Raw genomic sequence first — 18,454 nt, forward strand, 5'->3', positions numbered from 1 at the left:
TCGCGTACATTATCATAGCCTTGAGCCCTATGGCACCGAACGGCTGCAAAAATACCGAAGCTGATAGAGATCGCGTAATAACGGTTGCAATCAGCCTTTGCACGTTAATCGGAACTCCAGGTAGGCTTGCGCCTTTCTTAATTCAAGTCCGATAGCATCTGCCAGCTTCGAGTCCATTGTTTTTCGCACTGACATTTTCCAGAGGGGAAGCAACACGCACAGTGCCTCAGGGGGCAAGGCCGACGATGAGATGAACCAGGAAAAATAAAGAAGTTAACTTAAGGCATTTAGGGACAAAAATCTAAAAAAGAGCGCAACGCCTTTGAGGCGCTGCTATGAGATAACCCCTGTGCGCTGGTTATCCAATGGCGGCTCATCTTCATAGTGACCAAAGTTGAGGGTGGGGTTAGTTAGAGCTGCACTAGAAAAGTGCAACACAACAGGCACTGACAAAGGAGGATGGACACACCCAGCGCTGCGAGTGTGCATTCCAGTTTGTTCGTGTCTGTTGCACTGGGAAACTTTTGAATGTTAATATTCCTAGGTTATACTTTTTGCCAGGAAGAGTCGAAATACCTCTGGTGAAGCAGAACGATGAAATGTGTTGCCACCATCGCCGCTGTCACGGAATACATGCACATTACAGTAACGCATTAGCGCCATACCTCGCTAAGTCCCAACTGTTAAACCTCTTGATAAAAAAAAAAGATTAGGCCAACTCTCAATCGGTTGACACGAATCGGTGGACCCCACACAATATGTCCCTCATACTGTCCCTACTGTGGAGCAAAGCCCACAGTATACCATTGCACCTGGGAGTGCCCACACCCTCCGGGTTACTGCCCCATTCCTTAACCTTCCTGTGAGACTGCGCTGACCGGCTTAGACCCGCAAGAGCAGCGACGGCTGATCCGGCGGGCACGCGGAGTGGCGCGAGCCAATGGGGCTCTGAACTAAAGGATCCACCCTACGAGGAAGTTTCCCCACCTCATAAGAAATAAATGCTCTCTCTCTCTCTCTCTGATACGCAGATGCTTGTGTTAATGCCATGTTGACGTTATGCAAAGCTAAATTAATTAAAATAATTTGTCACGTTATGAAGGTACCAAGCTTACTCTACGTAGCGAGAAGGAAACTAGATTATATGAAGAAATTGCAGAGCGGTCGGCCTGACGACTCGCTAGCATATACTGCTCAGCGCCGAGATAAAGGGAAAGGGGGAGGAAGAGGGTTGTGAAAATGACGGCGTGAACAAAGGGCTTAAAAAGTTCGTACGTTGCTTGCATTTCTTTGAGAGGTCCATCGGCAGATTACTACATTATGTAGATGCTACGTTGACGCTCGAAAACCCTTTGCAAAGACAGGGTCAATTGCACCTTCCATACGAGACCTTTGGTAAATGTCCTTTAGTGTCGCACTGAACACCATTTGTGAAGAGTAAATTGGTGCCGCTACGCGGGTGCTTCCTCTCCAAACTCCCTCCGCTAACGTCACAGCTGTACGCGCTACACCTCTCTGCGACCCAACCACCACGTCTACTTGTCAAGCAACAGACGCCAAACTCGGAGGAAGAGGCAGAAGAAGCTAGGTTAAAATGCCGCATCTAGCTGAGCCATGGCAGTGCGATGATATTATTCAGGATCGGCCCACCCACGCCTTCGACTGCACAGCCTCAAGGATCGAGCCGCGTTACAAATCACATTAAAAACCTTCAGAAGGTTCATAACCCATCATATCCGATGCTGACTTGTGCCATCATCGGCCCACCGAGTCCCTACTTATGATTACACTGTATCCGGGATCGGCCCAGATTGCTCGGGAAGAGACGGACGCCATACCCGAGCTACAAGGGACCGCGAGACACTGCTGCACTTAAATGAACACTGAAGTAAAATATTAACTCTAGCTAGATTTAAAGATTAGGCTTCTGTAATAACGAACTCGTCATTTGTAGCGAGGAGCTTTTGTAGAAAATCGGAGTGGCGCCACCTATATTCCGTACTATATAGTACCTCATGTGAAGTCAGCATGCACTGGCCACGGAGCAAGAATTATACTTCTTTCTCCGTGGCACTGGCTGATTCACAAAGCGTGATAGAAAGGGAAGTCACGTGAGAATTACGTCAATTAGTCTGTTTTGACGCGGGCCATTCAAATTTCGAAGCAGCAGCGGGAGCTTCGGTGGCATTTTCTACGCAACAAAGTCGTATATCACCAGACAGAAAACGACGATAGACTTCTAGACGACTAATCTATTGATCTAACGCTGCTTAATAGTTTCCTTTAGTGTCCCATTAAATGAGGCGTATAGACATGCCTTTCGCGCACGGCCACGATTAACCTAGCGTCGGCCGTTCGCGCTGGCTGCGTACGGAAGTAAAAACAGACCCAGCGTTCTCGCGAGGTCAATGACCGTGGGCCGAAAGCGGTTCACCCACAAATGCCCTGAGAGGAGCTACGGCGTCGCAGGAACTTTTCCCGCATCTTGCAACATCCGCATGAGATTGCGTTCCCGTAACACGAGCTCATAGCCGCGTAACGCGAAGTAAACAAGTTGATGCTGACAAAGCAGAACGGCGGCATGCATGCCTTCGCCGCTTAGCTTACGTAGTGCATTGTCTGCTGTAGGTTCACTACGAAGCGACATTCCTAATGCCGTTGGACTTGCGTTGTGTAAGCTGATAGGTCAACGAAACTAAATGATAAACATTCTAGCATTTACCTGTTTAATACAAGTGCGTAGGAAATGAAACAATTTCCAGTCATAGGCGATCACAAAAACTACTATGACGAGCTCTTTCTTGAGGGAAGCACCGCGAACAAATTCATTTCATGACTAACCATTTATGTGAGAGCAGATAATGCATTTAGATACCTTCATTTCGCAAACTGAAACATGTCAAAACTATATAGACTAAAGTTAGGAGGAGATCAGTGAAAGATGATTCGTTATATGGTGCGGCGGGCAAAGCAGCACAATCTTGCCGAAGACAATCAGTGCGCAGCGTGTGGAAATGTCAAGACCAATGAATTGTTTTATTCCAATGTGGCAGTATTGAATAGATAGTAGAGGGAAAGAACGGATATGCGGTACACATATATAGGACGATCTGGCTCTTGGACTGGTGGCGCAGGCGCAGGGAAGAAACACTTAAGAGAGCACTGCAAGTTCTGATTACCTTAGCGTAGTACAAAAAAGGAAATGTTTATATATAGAAAACAAGCAGCGGAGATGCAAGAATATCGCGTCTGGTAGCATTCGTTACTACGGAGTCCATTTATATAGCCATAAACAGTCTTGGCACGGTACAAGAAGGCAGTTTGCTAAAACTAGTATACGCATACGTTTATATGCGCCCGAAAACATTGGGTCGAGTGAGAAGTCGGCTTCACATAGGTCAACCCGACAGAATTTACATGAACGCGCACCTGGCGGGTCGAGATCGAAGCGGTCGTTCGCCTCAAGGCGAGAGATAACGCAGCGCATCCGGTTCATCGTTGCTGGCCATGAACTGTCGACGTGACCCGCCCGCGCTTGCAAGCGCGCTGGGTCGGGCCGGCTCACCACGACTGGATAACTGCGCAGCCCCGACTGGCTAACGTTCACCTGAGCATGACAGACAAATCTCAACCCGACAAGCCGACTCAACACGCTTTTTCTTTTTGTAAACGCCCTGAATAAGCGACTGCTCAACGTATACGGTACCCGGATAGCTTGCATGCGCAAGTGCAGTCGCGTCTCCGGACATCCGCTAACGGTTGTGTTTTCGTTGAGCTAGCAGCGCTAATAGCGACACCTCGTGAGTCGTGGCGCTGTGCGTAATGAAGTCGGTTCATAAAGAATATGAGAGCAAAACTGCTTATCGAAACACTGAGTTATGCTAATTTCGATTGAATGCAGTATCGCAAGATGGGTCGCCACCAGCGCTCCTCCTTCCCTCTACGTGTCCGGCAGCAGCAATGCGTGCACGTCAGGTTAAATAAATACACAGGTAATACGGGAATAAGGGTGTTCGATTGCCGAAATTTACGAATCGAATCGAACACGGATATTCGAGAAAAGCCACATGTGAATACCGAATCGAATATCGAATACTACTCTGTTCCTAAACAAAGTGAAATATAATACGTGCGTGAAGTCGGTTGAATAAACGGCATCGAAAGAAAATTCACCCGGCGATTACGACACTCCCTAATGCGAAATTTGAGCGCAGCTCTACACGTGTTTTCATTTCGCGATATATTGGCTGGCGCGGACAATCTGTCTCGTGCGGCACGTTGCAAACGGAGCGAAGCGTGGCGCGACTGCCTCGCTAACCGGGAGATCGCGAGAGGCAGCGCGTGGGTGACGCGTGGGCGCGATTCAGAGCAGCCGCCTCAGACAGACATACGCTGATAAAGCGCCTTGTTTCCATACATGGTATCGGTGGCGTCATCGGTTAACAGACGACGCGCGCTACTCCGGCGCCATATCGTAGCCATCGTATCCGCAAAGCCCGCCTTGCGCAGCACTATGCTTTTCTCGTCTTTTGCCATACCCTCCTCCTCCGCTTTCTTCCTCGCGCTCCATTCGCTATTCCCGTCGTTCTCAGCGCTCCGCATTCGTTGTTTCATCCTTCGCTGGGCTCGTTCGCTCGGTTACAAGGACGCCGAGGGACGACGCCGACGTTCGCCGCAGGAACGGGCGACTAAGAGCTGCGCTCTATAAATGAGTTCCAAGGTCTGATTCGCGAAGACGCGGAAAAGAAAACAAACATCGTGTTTACTACAGTTAACTTGTCAAATACTTGTGAAATATAGTGTCAAAGAAGACGACACAAAATGCACCATGTAGGGGTTAAACCAAAATTTTAGCTTCGCTCTTGTTCGTTTTGCCAAATGCAATACCATTACAAATAACAAGCTACGCTGAATCAGTACATCTGAGAACGCGCTGTGAAACTCTGCCGACCCATTTGGCGCAGCAAAACATGCGCCGAAGATCCGCCCCTGTGGCCATTTCCTTTGTTGCACCGGAAAGATTTTCGCGAGTAAATTGCGCCACTTCATCGAGTCTACCGTTGCGTGTAGGCAATGAATTAAATAAGTCTCTCGTCCGCAGCCGCTAAAACAACCTGCTTGCAACCGAACATTAATTAACAACCCCGGATGAAAAAACTGAGTGCCCTTCCAATCTGTGAAGAAGGATGACCAGCGAAGCTGTGTATGTGGATCCCTTAATGGCGAACTACACCTCCGCCGCGGGTTGGCCCGGCATTGTACTATCTTCGGGAACGGCCCACGTATGGGGAATGCTTCACGCCTGCTTCACCTCCGCCGCGGGTTAGCCCGGCTTTGCACAATCTTCGGGTTCGGCTCACGTACGGGGAGTGCTTCACGCCTGCTTCACCTCTGCCGCGGGTTAGCCCGGCATTGCACTATCTTCGGGACAGCCCCACGTATGGGGAGTGCTTCACGCCTGCTTCACCTCCGCTGCGGGTTAGCCCGGCATTGCGCAATCTTCGGGATCGGCCCACGTACGGGGAGTGCTTCACGCCTGCTTCACCTCTGCCGCGGGTTAGCCCGGCATTGCACTATCTTCGGGACAGCTCCACGTATGGGGAGTGCTTCACCTCCGCCGCGGGTTAGCCCGGCATTGCACAATCTTGGGGTTCGGCTCACGTACGGGGAGTGCTTCACGCCTGCTTCACCTCTGCCGCGGGTTAGCCCGGCATTGCACTATCTTCGGGACAGCTCCACGTATGGGGAGTGCTTCACGCCTGCTTCACCTCCGCTGCGGGTTAGCCCGGCATTGCGCAATCTTCGGGATCGGCCCACGTACGGGGAGTGCTTCACGCCTGCTTCACCTCTGCCGCGGGTTAGCCCGGCATTGCACTATCTTCGGGACAGCTCCACGTATGGGGAGTGCTTCACGCCTGCTTCACCTCCGCCGCGGGTTAGCCCGGCATTGCACTATCTTCGGGACAGCTCCACGTATGGGGAGTGCTTCACGCCTGCTTCACCTCCGCCGCGGGTTAGCCCGGCATTGCACAATCTTCGGGATCGGCCCACGTATGGGGAGTGCTTCACGCCTGCTTCACCTCTGCCGCGGGTCAGCCCGGCATTGCACTATCTTCGGGACAGCTCCACGTATGGGGAGTGCTTCACGCCTGCTTCACCTCTGCCGCGGGTTAGCCCGGCATTGCACTATCTTCGGGACAGCTCCACGTATGGGGAGTGCTTCACGCCTGCTTCACCTCCGCCGCGGGTTAGCCCGGCATTGCACAATCTTCGGGATCGGCCCACGTATGGGGAGTGCTTCACGCCTGCTTCACCTCTGCCGCGGGTTAGCCCGGCATTGCACTATCTTCGGGACAGCCCCACGTATGGGGAGTGCTTCACGCCTGCTTCACCTCTGCCGCGGGTTAGCCCGGCATTGCACTATCTTCGGGACAGCTCCACGTATGGGGAGTGCTTCACGCCTGCTTCACCTCCGCCGCGGGTTAGCCCGGCATTGCACAATCTTCGGGGCATTGCACAATCTTCGGGATCGGCCCACGTATGGGGAGTGCTTCACGCCTGCTTCACCTCTGCCGCAGGTCGGCCCGGTATTGTACTATCTTCGGTATCGGCCCATGCATGAGGAGTTTTGTGTCTACACACAGACACGATCCTGGGGGAACTAGCCCTTAACAGCTTCGCTGTAATTCGCTGCAAAATTGGTTACGTCTTCATGTTTCTTAATTAATAAATTAGTTAATGACAACGACGAACGCGGGAGCAGTGGCACGAGCGCGTTCGCGCGGTAGCGCCGAGGGGCGCCAACGAGACAGCTGTGAAAGACGACGACGCTGGAGCCAATCTTGATGACGATAGTTTTGCGTCTACACATGGACACGATCCTGGCGAAACTAGCCCTCAAGAGCTACGCTGCAAAAAAAGAAAAAGAAAGAAGAAAAAAAATAAAGAATAATTTATAAAACGAAGCACTCTTGTAGTGCCATTATCGATGGAAAAGCCGAAGACGTTAGTGTTCAGTGTAATAATTATCCACCGTTAAAAGACCGCATCTGTCGGGTAAATGCGCTACGAGTAAGCACCTCTCCTGCATTGAAGTTCTGTTCGAGTTGGTTCTCTCTACATTTCCCAACAAGCCTGTGTAACAGCGCAAACTAACTCTCGACGGTCTCCAGAGAAAGTGCACCGTATACGCAACCTTCTATAGTGCACACGCAAGCGATAGCACGAATGCCGCACCTTCCCCAGACGACAACTTCGTGCATGTCTGCCCAAACGCAACCAACCCGAGACCACGCACACCCACTGCACCGTGACGCCCAAAAGAGAAACAAATACTGCAGACGCTGCAGGCTTCCGAGATCGCAACCTTCAGCGGTAAGCACCGCGAATGCCAGCATTAAAAGCATGCGCTCGGAAGGCGCGAACGCGAGCCGCGTCAGCGTTGATTTCTCTCTCTCTCTTTTTTTTTTTTTTTTGCTTGCGCCGCACGCCAGTTGGTGGGTAAATATTAGTTTCCTTTCTCGAACTTCCTTCCCTCCACGGTTTCCTCTGAATCAATAACAAAAAAAAATGAAATTTAAAGCAGGCGCGAGGCTGCTATATATAAGATTTCTTCGCGGCGTTCCCGAGACGATCGCTCTCCTCTCCAGCCTTTGCCGATTTACTCTCTCTTTTGCAATAACACTCCATCTTTATACTTCCTTTTCCTTCGCGCTGCAGCCGCGCGGCGGGAGACCTGCACGAACCGCCAGACGTCAGGCTGGCCGCCGTCGCAATCGTCTCCAGTGGCCCGTTTCTCTATCTCGGAAATTGCGTCTCGGACGTCTGTCGATGACGCCCTCGGGGAGTGTGTATACGTGATCCGCGACGCGCTTGCATGCAGCGTCGAAGACAGCACACGTCGCGGCTTCGGCACGGCCAGGCGATAGCAGCAGCGTGGGGCCGCGCTAATGCGTGGTTATCACGCTTGTCCCGCTAGCCATTCGTCTTCGCTGCAGCACGCGTAATCAGCGAGAGCATGCGCTGTGCTAGCCTGTCAGTTGCCGGAGTTCCTTCCGAGTGAGCCTCATTTCACGGGAGAGGATCTATTCTATGGAGGATCGCCAGTCATTCAGAGTTATCCCGCGACGCGCGTCGGTGTTGCTTGGAGGTGCTCCGGAGAACGGTGGGACTAAAGCCCCTCCATACACGTCGGTGGCGGCGGTGGCGCGTGGATGGAGGGGCTTTAGGTGGGACGAACGCGCCGGTGCAGTGTTCTAGCTGGGCCGCTATCCTGTACACGTTCGAAAAGCCGACGTTCGATTTCGCCTCGCGCGATTGTCCAGGCCGCGCCGATATCGCGGCTTAGGCCAATCTAGTCCAATCGCATGAGGTGAAATCGAACGTCGGCTTTTCGAACATGTACAAGATAGCGGCCCTGATCGATCTCGTCATTTTCTGACAATACCTTCGCTTTCACGTGAGCAGCGCGATGCGTCATTGTGGTGGCGGGTATTCGTTCGACGTCCGGATGCTTCTGCTGCCGGTCGGTCCCCTGGAATGCCTCCGACAGCCACACGACGCGCAAGCAACGCAGGCGGTAGTCCCGCTGGGCAGTTAGATTCATTACGTCCGTTTCCGCAGCTGTGGCGCTAGTCGCCGCGCACTTGAAAGCAATCGTTCAAGAAAACAGTCTGCATACTGTTAGGAATGGCCGGACGGGGTGGCAACGTGCCAGCTATTTCAGCCCGCTGCACGTGTTCCCAACCAACCGGACGGGGCGCACTTCAGAGAACTGCGAATAACCGGCAGCCACGTGGCACGGGGACAGCTCAGGAATGCATGTGCTACCCGCCAGCGCCACCCTTGACGGAGCAGAGTTCTACGAAGCCCTCTGACTTCGGCTCCGGACCTTTACACCTGTGTTTGTGCGCAACACGAGTATGTGAGCCCGCCTCCTCCAAAAGGGCGGGTCATCTTCGATGACGTCGAACGATGACGTCGAACGATGACGTCGAACGATGACGTCGAACGATGACTGGACGAACGTTTCCGTTCGCTTGGAATCAAGGGGGGGACAAGTGCTTATAAGCAGCGGTTGTCGGCTGCGTGAGTGTGCTCGTTGTCATGCTCGAGATGTACTAGTGAGCTGTGTGCTCGTTGTCGTGCGAGAAATGTACTCGTGAGCTGTGTGCTCGTAAGCTGTTTGCTGTATGCGTCGTCTTGCGGGCTCCATTTGGGAGTCACGCTAGACTGCCAATGTATCTTGTTCAAAATGTTAATATGTAAATAAATCCTGCTCGCCTACTCCTGTCGCCCCAAGGTCCTCCCAAATTCATCCCTACAGCTACGACTGCCAACTCTAATAATACTACTGCGTGGTCTATACGGTAGTGCTCTTTCAAGGTCGGCTAAATGAGCACGGCGACAAGCGCCTGATACAGTAGTATATATATAACGGCTTACACTGAAGTCGTTACTACCATGTGCGAGTTATATAAACATAACCTGCGTATGGTACAAAGGAAGCCGGTGCTGAAAACAAACGAATACGATTGGAAATGTTATTGACTGACGGGGTTTCGCGCACCAAATCAACGCAACGGATATGACTGACGCCGTAAAGGGGGAGGCGGGGATTATAAGCTGGGCCATTTGGGCATCTACAATGTGCACACGCGCACACAAACACACAAACACACACACACACAGCGGTGCACAAGTGTTTTGAATTCCACTCCCATCGGAATGCGTTCGCAACGGCAGGAAATCATTTCCGCGATCTCCAGCTCAGCAACAGAAAGTCAGGGTTACTGGGCCAAGCTAGCACACTATAATGAAGCTGGTGCAATGTCCGTGCAGATCGCCATCGGCCAGCCGCATGCGAAAAAGAAAATTAATGCGTCTTGGAACTTGTTTTTAAACCAATAGCATGCTAATTCTCAGTAAAGTCGGCTGTCACAGGAATCTTGAACATTGGTTGCGACACTAGCTGTTATATTATAGAACAGTTACGGAATACGGAACTCTAAATTCGCTCATGTGAGCGTAATACAGAAGCTGGATGTGAGCAAAATTTTATTGATGCTGCAATGCACGTGCTCGCAGCACAGCTGAAAAAAAGCAAGTGTCGTCCTGCACACTTGCTTGTAAGCAGGACGACATGCGAACCGCGAGTGATTTGCAACTAACAGAATACGCTTCTTCCCGTAATAAGTGAATGCAAAGACTGTTACGTTAAGGGCTCCGGGTCGCATGAAATCCGGCGTCGGGAACCCGCGTCCAGCGTGGACCGTCGTTTCGGCAAAAATCATTCCGAACGACGCATACCTAACCACGCAGGCCCTCCGTGTAGCGCAAGGAAGTTACTGAACTAATTGAATCTCTCAAAGTAAAATACGTCACAAAAATCGTAAAGTACGACTTACATACAACGCACAAACATGACAGCGTCGGTTTGTAATTTGAACGTACAAGAATATATATTTATGTTACGCGGAAACTCAAACCCCTTTCCTAATGTTTCTACCATGCGTAGACCGGCCCCGGTGTACTAGATTTGCGCGCGCCTGCGGGCGCAAATCTCGGAGGTCACGGAGCGGCGTGCGTGGTTCCTTGCAACACCTCCAGATGGCGCTCCCACATAGCGTTTTCATGCAAGGGCCGCGTTTCTACCAGAAAGCTCGCCTTCGTGCACAGAGTTCGCCGTCAGCGTTTTCCCGTAAACATTACGGTTACATAAGCTGCAGCTGCCGGGAAGCGTGAGAAGCAGTCAGGGACCTTTGAATGCTATCGCGTTCCACTCTTAAAGGCGAAGCTTAAGCGTCCTACAACTTTTTTTTTCGATTTGTCAGGTCTTCAAACCGAGAGCCCGGCAGCTCTGAGAAGCTGAACAAGCATTGCATGCGTCGCGACACGGAGATGTCCTTGCGGGCGCCTAAAAGCGCGCAATCAAACTGTACACGCACGCAGAACACACCACTGAAGAAGCCATGTTTACAATACAACGACAGGAGCGGTGTGCTCGCGGACGAAAAAGTGAAATACGCCTGGTCCCGCAAACTCGGAGGTGGGGTAACACAGAGGTCGTCGCAAATATATTGAATGCACGAAAGCCTACCGCAGGGCTGAGATTCCGCTAAGAATATTAAACATACGTGAAATCCGCCTAAATGCTGCTAATAAAGCTTTCACAAAAAAATAAGTGATATATGTGTTGCTTCTTAAATCGCGCCTTCATCGAATTATTAGGGTATACACAAGCCGTTAACGCTAAAAACGTATCCGAGACTTAAGAAAGGTCTAAGTAAATTAAAAATTGCCTTTCTTTAACGTAGATCCCAGATGCATAGTAAAGCGGTATCGAAAGAAAAAGAAAAGCAGAGGGTTACTCAAAAGAATGTCTTAAATGTCCCCTGCAGCATTTTGTACAGTCATGTGGCGCCATATGTTGGGTGGAAATTGGCACACTTTACCGTCTCGATGCCGTCGCTCTAGGCCTAGCGGCGTCAAAACAAACAACCCATTTGAATAATAAGGATAAAATAGCGCTTATATTTTGTCCTGAGCGCGAGATGACATTAAGCGATGACTGGTTTTATCATTTGTTTCTTGCTGTCGCGACGGAATACAACACGGGCGAATTAATACCGAAAGGGGCAGTCTGGGAACTGACATGTTACGCAGACACGGTAACCAACGAGAGACGTCCGATAAACTTATCGGAACCCAGTAAACACCGCGGATGCGCTGTCATGACAGCTGGTATCGCTAAGACGGGCCGATAAGAGTTTTGGTGTTCCCCTTATCAGTGGCGTAGCCAGGGGGTTGCGCGCCGAGCACGTACCCTGCCCCCCCCCCCCCCCCACGAAATTCCTGCGTTAGCATACGGCCTGCTCCCCTGCCACCCCAACCCCCCGAAAAAAATTTGGCTGCGCCACTGTCCCGTATTCGGCGTAGACGAGTTCGCTCCCGGCTCTGCTCGCAGAGTTGCTGATTGAAAGCTGTCTGCTCCTCAGGAGTACGTATGACGCGTGGCCTACCCATTTAGCAACCGGAGAGAGAGAGAGAGAGTAAAACATCTTTATTATTAATATTTGAACGGCGAGAGCAGTGTGGGAGGAACCCTCAGTCCAGGGTCCCTAAGATGATTCCGGCGATGTTTCGAGCCCGTTGTATCACAGCTCGGAGGACCTCGGGAGGTCCGTCGCGGAGGGCATCGTCCCACAGCTCTTTGTTGCGTAGGGGGTAAAGGAGAGTTGGCAAGGGAGGAAAGAGGTTTGCAGCGCACTCAATCGTGACGTGGAAAATTGTGCGCGAGCTGCCGCAGCCAGGGCAACGATCTGCATAACAGTGTGGGTAGAATTTATTGAGAGAGACAAGATTTGGAAAAGTTGCGGTTTGTAACTGGCGTAATGCGACTGCTTCCTCTCACGAGAAGGACGGCGGTGGTGCGGCGCGGGTGCGATGAATGTGTGTATAATGACGTAGGATGTCTTTATAACGGAGCAAGGGATCCCCCCACCCTGAACCAGTGGCCTCACCATGCCGAGTCGCCCGGAGGGAAATTTCTCGGGCAACCACATGTGCGCGTTCGTTAACCGGCAGCGAGGTATGACCAGGGGTCCTAAGTAAGTGGATGCGGCGAGGTGTGGTTGGTGCATTTTGCGGGATTTGTTTGAAAATTTGGTGCGCCGCTCTCGGGATGCCATGTCCTAATAGGAACGCCCAGCATGCCTGTTGCGAGTACGTCAATATATACACTTCCTCAGGAACACGGATGGCGTATCGAATTGCAAGAGCAACACCGAGAATTTCTCCGCAAGCGGCATTTGTTCCGCGCATTGCAGCAGAGTCTCTCAGGGATTCGGTGCCATCCAAAACTATCGAGGTATAGCCCTCTTGAGTGCGCGATGTGTCCGTGTATAAAGTATGTGTTTCCGGGATGTTTGCCAGCATGCGGCCAAGGTATCGTACACGGGCTTTGCGCCGTCCTTTGTCATGCTCGGGGTGCATATTACGTGGCAATGGATGAATACTTAGTTCTTGGCGTATCGCTGACGACAAGATCGTTGGACGGGTTTCGGACTCAAGGGGTGGGACAGAGTATCCTAGCCGTGTGAGAAGATGGCGGCCAGTAGGAGTGAGTAGGAGGCGCTGGCGCTGGCTGACCCAATGTGCCTCTAGCAGCTCGCCTAGTGTGTTATGTGTCCCTAAGTTAAGGAGACGGCGTGTGGAAATATAGTTCGGGAGGCCATGGGCCAGCTTCGTCGCTTTCGGAATCATTGCGTCTATGCGAAGTTGTTGCACTTGGCTCAACCGCTGAAATGGGAGATGGTATGCAAGCCGGCTGATCATGCATGCCTCCACCAAGCGCAGCAGGTCCTCTTCTCGAAGGCCCGAGCGCCTGTTGGAGACCCTCCGGATCATGGCCAGGATTTGCTCAATCTGTCTGGATAGAAGGGCAACAGTATAGTTAGACCTGCCATCCGCTTGGACGTGTAGGCCGAGGATGTGAGCACGATTAACCTATGGTATGGGTATGCCATCCACGTGCACAGTGATAGGGGGAGTAGAGGAACGGCTACGAGGGCGAATGATTGTGAGCTCCGACTTTTCCAGAGCACATCTCAAGCCGCATTTTCTCGCGTACTCGGAAACTGTGTCGACTGCGAAACTGCTGCGCGCGCGCTCGGCTGCGACAGAGAGCAACGACGTCACTACTGGCGCAACCAATCGCGCGCCCCTTTCTCTCACTTTTTATTTTTCTCGCGCATGCGCATAGAGTTGCGCTGGAGTTTTCGGAGTACAGGTGACAGACGGATGGACGAATCGGCTAGCCATATACAGCTTCGCTATAAAACATTCAGCAGCGACAGTTAAAACGGCTTACGTGTGGGGATGCGAACGTATTATAAGCCCCTTCGAAGTTTTTTTTTTCTTTTTTTTCGCGCGTTCCTTGGCCGCGCGAGCTCTCGCTTTCAACATCACCGCTAATTATCGTCACTAAATGCAAAGTCACCGAGCCGTATCCCTACAAGTTGTTGTGCATGTACAAAACCGCAGTTCTGGTAAATAATAACGGACTGTCCTTGTCCAAACTAAACTAGTCCTTACCAGCTTACGATACCCGACATTCTGTCCAATGGTGCCAACTTTTCTGTCGCACTACATATCGCCAACAATCTCCATCCTATATTTTACCTAGGTACTACCTTAACATTCTTAACGCAAATAACATGTCTGTTGAAGAAATCCCAAAGGGCAAGCTGATTAACCACCTTATATATGTTTGAATGTTTAGTAATTATTTCTCCGACCTGTTTCTAGCTAATCAGTGTTGCAAATGTCACCTCCTTATTTATCTATAGAAAGGCTTGTATTAATGGCCTGCAGGCACTAGTATGTTTCAGTAGAAGTGTCTATGTGGCATAAGCGCTTTACATCGCATCTACTTTGCTGATTTTTTTTTTCGATGAAAGCAAGTCGGTTTCTGTGAATCCTAAATCGTTTTCTAAAGCAATCGTTGCAGTTGCTGTACTCCATTCTTGTGTGCACAATGTATCTGCCTGCATGACGTTTGACCTACGGGCGCAGGGCGTTTATCAAGCTGCAGAAAGCAGCTTTTTTGCTCGACGTCCGCTCTTTGTCATGTTCAAACTGTACCACAAAGAGAAATGAACTTGTATTGTACTAGAAAAGAGCACAGAAAGCTTCGCTTACAACGATTTCCACAGTAGGTGGGATCCGCATATTTTTTGTTTGCTTTTTACATTGTTTTTCTTGCTTCTTATGCGGGATGTGATGGTATCAGCATATGGAGAAGTTGAATTATGTAGAAAACTCAAACTTGATCAACCTGGGTGAATCGCGTGGCAGACGAGCGTTCAGCCGGGAAACTTATTTCTCAGTTTATACAGCGCCACAAGATATCGCGTACGTTGCTCCATGCATGGGATCTCGGACGCCCGTGTCTGCTTAGGTGCGAGGCGCACCGTGTTCGCTATAGAAGTCGCAGCGGTGCTACACGTGAGGCGGCTGAGCAGGAAAGTGCAACAGGATCGCTGACTATAGGCAAACTGACGCACGACATACTCAGTAAACTGAACAGAGCACACCGCAGCAGCCCGGCTGCTCAATTTTAAGCACACGACAATGTTTACACGGGTCATGCGCCAGAGCAAGCAGTGTATATGCTTCTGAAAGCATGCGTAAAACATTACCTGAGCGGAAACAGCTCAAAATAACAGGAAGTGAGAAAGGCATAGACATAATCGCTGTTGTCTGCCTATTTTTTTCGTGATTTGTATTTTGATTTAGAAATACTGCGAGCCCAAACAGGAGGGGCTTCGTGCAAAATGCAATAGGGTGCGAATATCGCAAGAAATCAATGAACAAAGGAAACAACACATTTCATATAAAAGTTAAAAATCGTGGGACGGAAATCTTTGGACGGAAATCATTTAACAGTTTCATCACATCCTGTTATATTGCACCGTTTCCGCTGAAGTCATGAACCAACCAGCCCAAACGCGTAAATTTTTGTAAGGCATTGCGCTGCTCAAGTGAAACGCTGCGTAATAAAAGATTAAATGAGCCCAAAAATTTTTCATAACCATGAATACAAGAAAAATTGTTGGCTGAAAACCCCCGTAGTCGTCTTTCTGCTATACAATGAGAAAACTGTTTTATGGAAGAAAAAAAGGAACCATACCCGGAAAATTTCATACCGCTAGAAAATGTTAGGAATGCACGGTTTGTCGCATACGGGGTTCGTGAAGTAATGGAACTGGGTCTGGTAAAAAGAATTTATTGATCCGATTGATACATATTAATAAAATTCTACAAAATAGTCTCCTTGGGCGTTGATACACCGCTGCCACCGCGATTCCCACGCTGTAAAGGCTCCTTGGAAGTCAGCTACCGGAACCTCTTTCAGAGACTCTGTGACAGCCCGTTGGATGGCGGGAACATCGCCGAAACGGTGACCTTTCAGGCTTCTCTTGAGCTTTGGGAACAGGAAGACGCCTGCCGGGCTCACATCGGCGCTGTAAGGTGACTGCGGCAAGGCTGCAAACCCTATCCGGGCCAGGTAGGCGGTCACAACGAAAGCAGTGTGGGCTGGAGCGTTGTCGTGGTGGAGCTTCCAGCGATCGGCAATCTCCGATCGTTTCCGTTTGACGGCTCTGTGAAGGAGCTCAAGGGCTTCTTTGTAGAACACGGCGTTGACGGTTTGTCCCGAAGGTACAAGTTCCTTGTAGACCACCCCACGCTTGTCAAAAAAAGACAATGAACATTGTCTTTGCCTTGGAGTTCGACATTCTGGCTTTCCTGGGGCGCGGGGAGTTCGCGGTGTGCCACTCCGAACTTTGGCGCTTGGTTTCGGGGTCGTACTGGAACCGCCATGATTCGTCACCTGTTACTACGCAGTCTAAAAAGTCCCGTTCACTTTCTAACTGCACCAATATCTCACGGAAACGTCAACTGGTCGTTCTTGTTCATCGCTCGACACTTTTGGCACCGATTTCGAACAAACGTTCCGCATGCTCAAATTCTCAGAAATTATTTTGTGAACCATTGTTCTGCAGATGTTGAGGTCTTCGGCGACTTATCTTATATTCAAACGACGGTTGGAGTGCAGGAGATTTCTTAATTTGGTCACATTTTCGTCCAAACCACTCGCTGAAGGGCGTCCAGATCGCTCCATGTCTTCAACGGTCTCCCGTCTGTTATTGAACCCACTAAACCAAAGGAAAACCTGGGTCTTTGATAAGGCGGCATCTTCGTAAGCCTCCTTAATCAAGGCACGCGTCTCAGAAGCGATCTTGCCCAGAATTTAATTGCGCACCGCTGCTCCAGCGAACGTTTCTGCCGTGACAAAAAACTCGAAAGCAGCTTTTGCGCCACTTCAGATGCTCAGTGCGTCATAGCTCGGACGCGAGAGCCGCCCGGCGAGTTACTTAGCTTAGAACCCCCACCACAAATCCCGCCTCTCGGGAGCACGCTACTGGCGACTGCAGCGCCGCGCGGCAGGCAGTCTCATTACTATATACGGACAAGCCCTGTAAAGCCATGCGTCATCGTCACCACCTCCATCATCAGCCTATTTTACGTCCACTGCAGGACGAAGGCCTCTCCCTCCGACGTTCATTTACCCCTGTCCTGCGCCAACCGATTCCAACTAGCGCCCGCGAATTTTTCTAATTTCATCCATACATTCCCCCACCTAGTCTTCTGCCGTACTCGACTGCGCTTCCCTTCTCTTGGTACCCATTCTGTAACCCTAATGGTCCAACGGTTATCCAACCTGCGCATTATACGACCTGCCAATTGTTCCATTTTTTTCTCTTAATGTCGATTATATTAGCGGCTATACCCGTTTGCTCTCTGATCCAAACCGCTCTCTCTCTTTGCCTCTTAAAGTTATACTTAGCATAAGATTAAGCATCTGTCTTGCCCACGTTTCCTTTAACGCCGCGAGCTCGGTACTTCCCAGTCACGAACGGCTTGCGCGTTATCAGTGTGACACAGCATTCTCGATAGGAAAGTGCAGCGAGCGCAGCGTTTTCGCGAAAGGAAACGCAAGCAAGACAGATGGCGATTATTGTGTGGCAAATATACACCCCAAAGGATGTACATTTAAGAGTACTAATCGCAGATCGCTTTCAAGATAGGGCCCGGGCGGCCACGCACGGCCCCCGCCATACGCAGCCGGAGTAGAAGACTGCATAGTTGATTCGAGGCTCCGGTCGGACGCCCTCACATACCGCTTCGCGAGGACCCTGCCCGCCGAGCTTGTTGCTCGTTCAGCCTGTCGCGTAGCGCACTGCTACCCCTCAAGCCTCGCACCGGCGCAGGAATGTGCTCCGCTTTGTCCTCGTCCGCCGGGGACCGCTCTATCAACGGATTCGATCGCGCGGGCCCGCTCTGCCGTGACGACCCTGATCTCTACACACGGCAGCGGGTGCGCAGACTACAGGCTCTGCCGGCGGATCGCCCGCTCTCGCCGCCGCTCCCGTTGTCGTGTGCGCTGCGCGTACACGGGCGCAAGCCGCAGCTTGCGACTGCGCGCACGTACGCCGCCGCGGTGCCCTTTATAGCAGCGAGTGCTCCCCTTTCATTGTTGCGTCGGTGCGCTAAGCAGGCGCGCCGCGGAGGAACCTGTACTGAGACTTCGACACTGTAAGCACGTTTGTTTGCGCGGCTGCTTATTCATGAGAAAGCACTGTACGCCCCATAGCGCGAAAATCCGTTGTAGTCGGCGACGTGGCCGAATGGTGGTACCAATATGTCCGACGGCACAAAGAGTGAAAACACGAGAAAAAATGCTCGGATCGCACGGAGGTTCCTGTAAACAATGTAACTTAATGCCTTTGAAAATAAAATTTGGCAATTTTCGGTCTGGGCAGGAATCGAACCGGGGCGTTGGGCGAGCGAGACGACTACGCTTCCCCGACACCACGGCAGCTGAACGGTC

General features: G+C 51.1%; 1 protein-coding gene across 2 annotated transcripts in view; it reads right to left on the reverse strand.

The window, feature by feature from the left end:
- The window catches only part of LOC126535861 (alpha-1,3-mannosyl-glycoprotein 4-beta-N-acetylglucosaminyltransferase B-like), a 162,223-nt gene that overhangs the window by 62,493 nt on the left and 81,276 nt on the right, over positions 1-18,454 (reverse strand). The gene's annotated exons all lie outside the window — the stretch shown is intronic.

This window comes from Dermacentor andersoni, chromosome 4, assembly GCF_023375885.2.
Source record: "Dermacentor andersoni chromosome 4, qqDerAnde1_hic_scaffold, whole genome shotgun sequence".
NCBI classification, from domain to species: domain Eukaryota; kingdom Metazoa; phylum Arthropoda; class Arachnida; order Ixodida; family Ixodidae; genus Dermacentor; species Dermacentor andersoni.